The sequence below is a fragment of the Tupaia chinensis genome, unplaced genomic scaffold (assembly GCF_000334495.1).
Source record: "Tupaia chinensis unplaced genomic scaffold, TupChi_1.0 Scaffold000075_1, whole genome shotgun sequence".
Taxonomy (NCBI): Eukaryota; Metazoa; Chordata; class Mammalia; order Scandentia; family Tupaiidae; genus Tupaia; species Tupaia belangeri.
Genome location: NW_006159535.1, coordinates 2,298,853 through 2,309,418, shown reverse-complemented (window position 1 = coordinate 2,309,418; position 10,566 = coordinate 2,298,853).

Genomic DNA, 10,566 nt, shown 5'->3' with positions numbered 1-10,566 from the left:
CTCCTCTTGGGATCTTGGGCACGCACGCACATGCACCCAGTGTGAGTTTAAGCCGCCGGGTCCGGGTCTTGAACCAGGGTTGACTACATGGGAGTCCAGCAACATAACCATTATACTAACAGTTGGTCCTTACGTTAAAATTCGTTAGCCTACTTCTCCTTGAGGTCTTTCCTGACCTCCCCGTATATTAAATAAAAGTAAAGTGTCCCCCCAAGTGATTCTTTTTTTTTTTTGGAGAGATTTTCACTGTAGGGCGCGTGCGCTCGCCAGACAGACAGAGAGAGACATAGAGACAGAAAGCGAGAAATCACCCCCCAGGGGGGATGGTCACACCGCAATCCCTTCTCCTCCATTCTCCTCTCGGGATCTTGGGCACGCACACACACACGCGCCCGGCGTGAGTTTTAAGCCACCGGGTCCGGGACACGAACCGCGGTCGACTACGTGGGAATCCAGCGACATAGCCATTACGCTAACTGCTGGTTCCCCCAAGTAATTCTTTATCCCACTCTCCTGTTTGATTTTTCTCCGTTACTCTTATCACCAGATCACAAACCTTACATTTTATGCAGCTGCTTTGTTCACTGTCTGGCTGCCCTCCACTAGAATGTAAGCTGTAGAGGACAAGGATTTTGTATGTTTGTCCGTGTGTACTCCCTGGCACCTAATAGGCATTGAATAAATTAAATGATTTGAATGATGTCTAGTTATTGCAATGAGCATTGGAAGCTTGTTCGTGTAACACATTGCAGAAGATAATGGCGATGAACATAAGTGCCTTCCCCCTCAGTAGCTCTCTATGTGATAAATACAGAAACTATTTAAAGATAAATAAATACACAATTTGTAAACATAAATCAATATAAGAAATATAAAATATAATATATGCATAAACATGAAAGAAGTCGTAATTCATACCCAAAATGCAGTGGGAGCATAAGTGAAGAAGTAATTAATTCTGATCTTTTTAATGAACACAGCCTTTTAATATATAACCTTTGTGTTTAGTAATATTTTCAATAGAATAATTTTTCTTCTGGTGGCCAACCCCATGGCCTTATGGTTGGGGAACCAGAGCCCACATGACTGACTGCACGGTTCTAATCCTGGCCCTGACATTTTGGGAAATGCAACAGGCATGTGAGTGTGTGTGTGCCCCAAATCCCAACGGGATGGAGAAATGGCCGAAAAGGGATTGTGGCATGACTATGCCCCATTATAGGGTGCTTGCTCTCTCTCACTCTCTCAGTCTCTTTGAGGCAAGTGCATGTGCCCTCTGACCAAAATATAAAATAAAATAAAATATTTTAAAATCTGACAATCATTTGTAAATGATTACATTAAAATTTACACATTGTGAAATTCTAATTTCATTTATATTTCCTGTAGCACACAAAAGGAATGTAAAATTTTCTAAAATCATAGGAGGGACAGTACAGAGCTACATATGGTACAGAGATCATGCAACACCCTGCAAGGTTGACCTACATGAGAAGGTTCCAGGTTCTTGTCCCGAGACCTTCCTGCACACGCCAGGCTTGTATATATGTGCCCATAACCTGGGCCTGGTTGAGGCTGGGGGTGGATCACGGCATGAGGTCCCTGTTGGAGCTGCCTTACTGTCTCTCTCTCTCACACTCATTGAATAAAAGAAATAAACATTTTTTTAAAAAAGTTTCCAATCACTGGAGCCAGCAGGCAGTGTGGTGGTTAAGGCGCTGGACTTCCACATGGCTGACCATAGTTCGAATCCCAGACCTGGTAACTTGCTTTCTCATTTTCTCTCTTTCTCTTTTTCTCTTTGGTAAACACACATCCCCTACAGCAAATTTAAGAATATTAATAATAAATAAATTTTTTAAAACTTTCCAATCACCAAAAAAAGGAAAAGCTTCTTAAATACAATGATTTTGTGGCACAGAGAACAACTGTGTGCTTCTCAGAAATCAATATATCATTAATTCTATATACTTGCATTATTTTATGTCAAATATTGATATAAAATAAATTACATGATATATTATTAATCATGACATATATTCTAGTACTGAAAACCTATACAAAAGTATTGACTCTCAGTCCTGTTTTGAGTTTATTATGGTGAAAACTATTTAATCAGTAGATACAAAATTAAAGCCAATTAAACAATGTTGTTCACACTAAAAAATATGAGAAATTATTTTGATAACTGTTGGGACAGGATGCCAGAGCGTACTCTACAAACATACTGATGACTCTCAGCTTGCTTGTGCAGTGGTATCCCCAGTGACACTAATTTAAAAACACAGACTCTGAACCACCCAGGTGACATGGTGATTAAGGTGGCTGGATCCCACATGGCCAACTGCGTGGTTTGAGTCCTAGACCCAGTGGCTTGAAAAATATGCTGGTACATGTGCATGTATGCCTAAACTTCCGAGAGGACAATGGAGGAGAAGGGAATGCAACGGGACTGTCCCCTCAGAGGGGCTGCTTTCTTACCCCTCCTCCCCACCCCCATCCCTCTCTGGTGAGTGAATAATGCCCTATAGCAAACAAACAAAAAAAAGAATAAAAATAAAAAACATAGACTCTTTCAGACACCAGTTCAACATACTGAATCAGAATCCTATGCTTTTTTTTTAAAGTTCTACAAGTGACGTTGATGCACAGCTCAGGCTGGGAGCCACCATGAACCTCCTTCATATGTGGCAGAAATGCTGGCTGTCCACCAGAGTCCCTCCCCCTTCCACAGGGGGCAACTGTAGCTGGGAAGTGACTTCCCAACAGTCCCTCTTGCATTTGAGCAGGGCCTTGAGACTGGGCTCTGGCCAATCAACACAGGAGGAGTGATATCACGTCTAGGCTCAGCCCTCGAAAACCTTCTACCTGATTCTCTATGTCCTGTTCCTCTCCCTGCCAGCTCCATGTTGATGCCTCGGGAAGTCCTCCATATTATAAAACAAAACTTCATGTCACATGTTCCAAAAGTTAGAAATCTTGGGAACCAGCAGTTAGCATAATGGCTATGTCGCTGGACTCCCACGTAGTCGACCGCGGTTAGTGTCCCGGATTCGGTGGCTTAGAACTCACGCCGGGCGCGTGTGCGTGCATGCCCAAGATCCCGAGAGGAGAATGGAGGAGAAGGGATTGCGGCGTGACCATCCCCCCTGGGGGTATTTCTCGCTTTCTGTCTCTCTGTCTCTCTCTGTCTGTCTGGCAAGCGCACATGCCCTATAGCAAAAACCTCTCCAAAAAAAAAAAAAGAAAGAAATTTCAATAAACATGGACTGACCCTATAGCCTAGTGATTAAAGGAACCAGATCCCACATGGTCTACCATTTAAATCCCGGCCCTGGCAGCCTGTCAGACTTGGTTATAGCAGGTACTCCAGGTGCACATGTGTGTGCCCCAAATCTGGACAGGATGGAGAAAGGGAAAAAGGGATTGTGGCAAGAACAGACCTCATAGAGGGATTCCTTCTCCCTGCTCTCTGTCTCTGTCTCTCTCTAGCCAAGTGCCTGTGCCTGTGGCAAATTTTTAAAAATTACTTATTTAATTCTATTTATTTTTATTTAATTTGATGAGATAGATTGAAAGAGAGAGAGAAAGTGAAAAAGCAAGCCACCAGGTCCAGGACTCAAACTGTGCCCAGCCACGTGGGAGTCTAGCACCCCAACCACCATGCCACCTGAAGACCCCAGCAATTTTTTTAAAAAATCACCCTCAAATAAGCTATAAGGCAGTCTTACAGGGTCTTAGGTGAATATTAGGTCAAAGAAGAAAGTCTGTAATTTATCAAAGAAACGTGCTCACTGGAGAGAGAAGGGAGAGCGAGCGAGAGAAAGCACCCTTCATGGGGATGACCATGCTGCAATCCCTTCTCCTCCATTTCTCTCTCCTTTTGGAAATCTGGGCAGGCACACATACCTGGAATGTTTTTCCACACCAGAGGCCAGCCCCAAAGTCTATAACCTTGCCATATGAGGAACTTGGAGTGTGGTATTTCCTTGTTTTTGGTTGCAAGGTAGATTTGAACAAAAAAAAAAAAAAAAAGTCTTGCTTTTTTTTAAATGGAGTCCCATACTGGGAGTCCCTCGTTGAAGATAATAGAAATTCTGCCACCCTGGGTGACTGAATGACTTTGTGAAACAGAGCTTCCCTCACTTTTCCTACCTTGCTGCCCAATACTCTTCATGTGACAGGAAAACATCGTTACAATGGGACTAGGGGTTTATCTGTTAGAGCGACTATAATACTTGCAAGCATGCATTCCTTCATAGATGCTTAACAGCAGATCCCATGTTGCCCCACACATAACTTCAACAGTATAAGTTTAATACAACATATATTGCAGGGTTGATAGCTGCTAGTCTTGTCTTACAACTCGAGTCTCAGAAACGGAAGGATCTTCTGAGTCTTTCCCCATTACAATACTCCACATCTACATCAGCAGACAGGAAGCTGTAAGAAAGACATTTCCTGCTCTGAGAGAAATAAAATAATTCCTGAAAGCTATCTGTACGGGAAAGCATACCCAATGAAGCTCCTGGTTTGGTCTTTGTTATGGGCCGAATGCCCCCCCACCCCAATTTAAGTGTTGAAGTCCTAGCCCCAAGTACCTCAGAATGTGCCTGTTATTTGGAGGTAGGGCCTTTGAATGAAGGTAAAGGTAGGTCCTAGTCCTAGGGGTAAGCCCTAACTCAGTACTCCTGGTGTCCTTGTGAAAAGAGATTAGGACACAGGCAGGCACGGAGGGAACACGGTATGAACATGAAGACGGCCATCCACAAGTCAGGGAGAGAAGCCTCAGGAGATACCTACCCTGCTGCCGGGTTGATCTCAGACTTCCGGCCACCAGCACCATAATAAAAGGATTCCTGTTGTTTGAGCCTCCCGGTCTGTAGTACTTGATTATGGCAGCCCTAAAAGCTAATGCAGACCTGAAGGTGGTGATCAGGACACCAAGAACAACCTGAATGGCCCTGCGGGTCATTCTACATGAGCACGAATTACCCTCAAAATTGTTTCCTTTGGTTCTCACCTCCAGTCTAAATTGAATCTGACAGCTTGTCCTCACTCCTTTTTCCTTGTCATTTTAGAGTCTCATTCCTCCACTCTCTATTTATCAGACATAGAAAAGAAAAAGCATGTGAATGGAGAACAGCACTGAGATGTCCTGTTTCTCCTGCCCTGTAGATACGGTGGAAATCCTTCTGCAAGGTGAGCACATCACCCCGGGTTGGGAACCCGAGGCTGAGTCTGAAGGAGGCGTGGGGTTTTATTGACGAGAAACCCATGGCCAGCTGTGCTGAGTCTTGGCGGTGGGCTCCCTGTCGGTGCGTCTCTCCAGTTATTGCTGTTGCTATGGCAGATCCCACAGTGGTGCCCTTGGGAGCATGCTCAGTGTGACTGGGGTGGGGGTGGGGGTGCACAGGGGCAGACGTTTGTCTCCCTGGTAAGACGATCAGTACAACATCATAGAGAGACTGATTCTAGGAGGCTTCTCATGGGAGAGACATCCAGCTATCATTCCTTAAATGTTTCCCAACTCTGAAAATTTGCCCCTGTCCAAGTTGACCACAATTAGGGAGGATGCCAGAATGTCCCACTGAGTAAGGGGATGGAATTAGTTATTGCATTGATAAAGGCTTTATGGTTGCCACTCAAATGTGTGGTTCTTTTGCTAACATTGTCCCCAAATTTCAGCTCCTCCATTTCACAGAATACATACACACAGAGACGCAGACAGAGAGAAAGAGACATCTGTGCGGTGGCTTTTAAAGTGGCTGAACCAGGATGAGAATGGATCATTGAAACTTGGACTTCCAGACCACAACCAGCCCCTGCCCCCCTCCTTATTTTTTATTTATTTTTTATTTTTTTGAGAGAAAGATTTTTGCTATAGAGCATATGCGCTTCCCAGAGAGACAGAACTACAGAAAGACTGAAAGTGAGAAATTAGCCCCTAAGGGGGATGGCTACACTACAATTTCTTCTCCTCCATTCTCCTCTCAGGATTTTGGGCACACATGCACAGTGCCTGGCATGAGTTTTAAGTCACCAGGTCGGGGACTCAAAACCACAGTCAACCAAGTGGGAGTTCAGTGCCTTAACCACTATGCCACCTGCTGGCCCCCAACCACTGCCCCATTTTTAAGCACTGCAAGCAGTTATTAAATAAAAATTGATAGTGAGGCTAGCAGGTGGTGTGGTGGTTAAGGTGCTGGACTCCCACATGGCCGACCACAGTTCAAGTCTTGGACCTTGGTGGCTTGCTTTTTCACTTTCTTTCTCTCTCTCTCCTTCTCTCATGAAGTTAAATAATAATAATAAAAAATAAAATTAAACTAAAAATAAATATTTTTTAAAAATAAGTTAAAATGATAGGGGGCTGGCAGGTGATATGGTGGCTGAGGGTGCTGGGCTCCTACATGGCTAATGCAGTTTGAGTCCCGGACCTGGTGACTTGGTTTCTCACTTTCTCTCTCTCTCTCTCTCTCACTCTGTCCCTCTCTGGTCAAATTAAAATAAATAAACAAGTTAAGTAAAATAATTCTTTCTTTTAAAAATTAAAATGATAGGAGGCCATTGTTTTGGACTAAGTTTCCGCTCTAGGCCCAAACAGGCCAGACCAAAATGGATTCACTCATGCTGAAATGTCACATAATCAAACTGAAACTTTAAGGAAGCTAATAGATTCCAGAATAGAACAGTTCTTCTCGAAAACAGGAGGTTGCTGTCTACCTGAGTCAGCGCTACAAGGAAATAAAACTTACGCACATCCCGTGACTTTCTCAGGAATAACTCAAGACTCACTGGACTTTTTGTTTTATGAACATTCTTATTGCTCAAATACATTCTTCCTTTACAAACTTCCATCAGACATGCCTTTTAGTTTTAACCTTCAGAATGTTTGCAATTAAAACAGTGTGCCAGACTCACTGTTTCCGCACTTAAGATTAAGCAAAGTGGATTCAAGGATCCATGAGGTCATCCTGCTCCCCTTACCATTGAATTCAGCCAGTCACTGAGACAGAAGATCCCTTGCACCCTCCCCTTTGTGACTTTCGCCTTTAAAACCTACCTGAAGTCTAGGCCAGCCCATCATGCAGTGAGCAGAGAAAGTTGGATCCCACATGACGGACTGGGGTTCAAATCTTGGCCCTGTTGCCACCAAGTGTGTGCCCAGAATTCTAAGAGGATGGCAAATTGGCGGAAATTGTGGCATAGCCCCAATGGGGGAGTGCTTTCTCTCTCTTTCTCTCTCATATGAATGTACCCTATAGCATTAAAAATAATATTAAAATAACTCATCCTGAAATCTGTAAAACCTCAGCACACATTCAGGGCAACTTGGATAGTGTGGTCCCAAGTGATTGTTCTACCTAGGCTTAAATAAACTCTTTCGCTTTGCTTACTGTGCCTCAGCGTTTCTCTTCTGTCACACCATGAATTTTTTTTAATTATTCATGATAGAGTGTATGTGTGTAGACATGGGCACACGAGAGAGAAAAAGAGAGAAAGAAAACACTCTCAACTGGATCTGGTCACTCCTTGCCATCTCCCTCATCCCTCCACCTTACCAGGAGAGTGGACCTGAGTATACAAGGCCAGCGACTTTCAGGGCAACAGGACTGGGGATCCAAACCCACAATCAGCCATGTGGCTTCCAGTACTGCAGTTCAGTACACAACCAGCTGCAACACAGAGGCCGAGATGACACAGTGAATTTGAAATCAGTCCAGTATGTTGAAGTACCCTCAATTTTTCATGAGTATGAGCATTTATTTCCCTGGATTCATTTGGGCCCCCTATTGGATCATCAGAAAAGTCATGACACATTTTTGCATAGAAAAACAGAGAAATACGTCATGACTTTTCTCAACAACCTAATACCTGTCTTACCTAGGAAAAGCCATTTCCTTCAAGGTGAAGTTCCCTCTTAGAGTGAGGAATCCACCTCAGTTTGCATCTTCTTTCCTATTTCCTTCAGTAGAAGCAAGCAGAATCACTAATGGCCCAATAAGGAGGTCTGTAGAGTATTTACCAGGACTGTCAACCAATGAGAAGGCAGCTGCAGAACCCATATGGGGTCAGGGTGAGTTGAACAGCCGGTTGGGCCTCAGCTAAGTGACAACATCTCTTTTGTCCCTTTCATCTGTGGGCAATTCTTGCTGCCATTATGGGGCGTTTCCTGACCCTCAGCCTTTATGGGTACTGTGTCAAGCATGGTCTAAGTCATCCTCACACGTTCTCTTATTTTGTCTTTCCAATAATCATCTAAGGTACTCTGACTATATCCACTTTGAGATGAAGGAAGGGAAGCACAGAGGGGTTCAGTAATGTGCCTAAGGTTGCACAGCTAGTGAGCTGAGGTGCTGGGACTGGAACCCAAGTGGGCCTAATTCCAGAGCCCACAGCATGCACCTGAAACCCAGAGTAGGGAAAAGTACCTAGAGATCTATTAATGGAATCCAAAAGATCAGTTTCTTTAGCTTTTAGTGTAATCGAAGTTCCTATTGGATTCAGGATTTCCCCCCTCTTCATTATAAATGTAGACACTTTGCCTGAAATATCTCTCTTCAAGTCATGTGAATGGACTTACCACGTTCCGTGACCTACTGAAAGATCTATCCTCCATCCACTATTCGGCCTGACAACAGCTCCCCACCCCCACCTCCGCCACGCAGGCACGCACGCTTTTTCAAGATCTTCGGACCTAGTTTTAACTCTCCCTTAATACTCCTGACTAGCCTCACCTTGGGAGCATTTATTTGCCTCTGCCTGATGTTGCCACATTTAGTGGTAGTAAACTGTGTCCTCAGAGAGGCCATTCGTTCTTTGGTGCCACTGGCGTACACCACAGCAGAGGTATTTAGTGACTGGAAGTTGCACGTCGGAATCCCTAGCCCCTATCCTAAGACCTCTCCCACACAGCTTTTGCATAGAAAAACAGAGAAATACGTCATGACTTTTCTCAACAACCTAATACCTGTCTTACCTAGGAAAAGCCATTTCCTTCAAGGTGAAGTTCCCTCTTAGAGTGAGGAATCCACCTCAGTTTGCATCTTCTTTCCTATTTCCTTCAGTAGAAGCAAGCAGAATCACTAATGGCCCAATAAGGAGGTCTGTAGAGTATTTACCAGGACTGTCAACCAATGAGAAGGCAGCTGCAGAACCCATATGGGGTCAGGGTGAGTTGAACAGCCGGTTGGGCCTCAGCTAAGTGACAACATCTCTTTTGTCCCTTTCATCTGTGGGCAATTCTTGCTGCCATTATGGGGCGTTTCCTGACCCTCAGCCTTTATGGGTACTGTGTCAAGCATGGTCTAAGTCATCCTCACACGTTCTCTTATTTTGTCTTTCCAATAATCATCTAAGGTACTCTGACTATATCCACTTTGAGATGAAGGAAGGGAAGCACAGAGGGGTTCAGTAATGTGCCTAAGGTTGCACAGCTAGTGAGCTGAGGTGCTGGGACTGGAACCCAAGTGGGCCTAATTCCAGAGCCCACAGCATGCACCTGAAACCCAGAGTAGGGAAAAGTACCTAGAGATCTATTAATGGAATCCAAAAGATCAGTTTCTTTAGCTTTTAGTGTAATCGAAGTTCCTATTGGATTCAGGATTTCCCCCCTCTTCATTATAAATGTAGACACTTTGCCTGAAATATCTCTCTTCAAGTCATGTGAATGGACTTACCACGTTCCGTGACCTACTGAAAGATCTATCCTCCATCCACTATTCGGCCTGACAACAGCTCCCCACCCCCACCTCCGCCACGCAGGCACGCACGCTTTTTCAAGATCTTCGGACCTAGTTTTAACTCTCCCTTAATACTCCTGACTAGCCTCACCTTGGGAGCATTTATTTGCCTCTGCCTGATGTTGCCACATTTAGTGGTAGTAAACTGTGTCCTCAGAGAGGCCATTCGTTCTTTGGTGCCACTGGCGTACACCACAGCAGAGGTATTTAGTGACTGGAAGTTGCACGTCGGAATCCCTAGCCCCTATCCTAAGACCTCTCCCACACAGCGCCTCCAGAGGATTTGGCATTTGGAAGTGTTTTCATGGTCATCTGTGTTTTCCCCCTGCTCAAAGAGGTCAGCAGGCATTTTCCCTGTTTAAAGAGGAAAATGGAGCTGCAGGGAGGGCCAGCACAGTCACAGTGGAAGGCAGACGGCAGAGACGGAGCCTTCAGTAGTAGGCAGGGGTTCCAATCCAGATCCTGATCCAAGCCTTCCGACCTGGGGTAAGCCCAGGTGAGGATTCACCGGGGACCCCCGCCAGACTCCAGCTGGAGCTGGGTGCCCCATAGGGCGGAGTTTCCCCGGCCAGTCTTCGGGTGGGATTGGAGAGAAGTGGGGAGGCCGGGAAGTTGAAGTGGACTGGGTGGGGACTCGCCCCAACGCCCCCATTCCGCACGTCCAGGAAAACCAAAATGTTGCCCCCACCGCCCTTCCCCAGGTGCGGCACGAAAGGGCCGGGCGGGGAGTTGGGGCCTCGCCCTCGCGGGGGGGTCCCGACTCTCAGCGCGCTCCCCGCCCCCTCTCCCGGGCGGCGGCGGCGGCGCAGGGGAAGGGGCG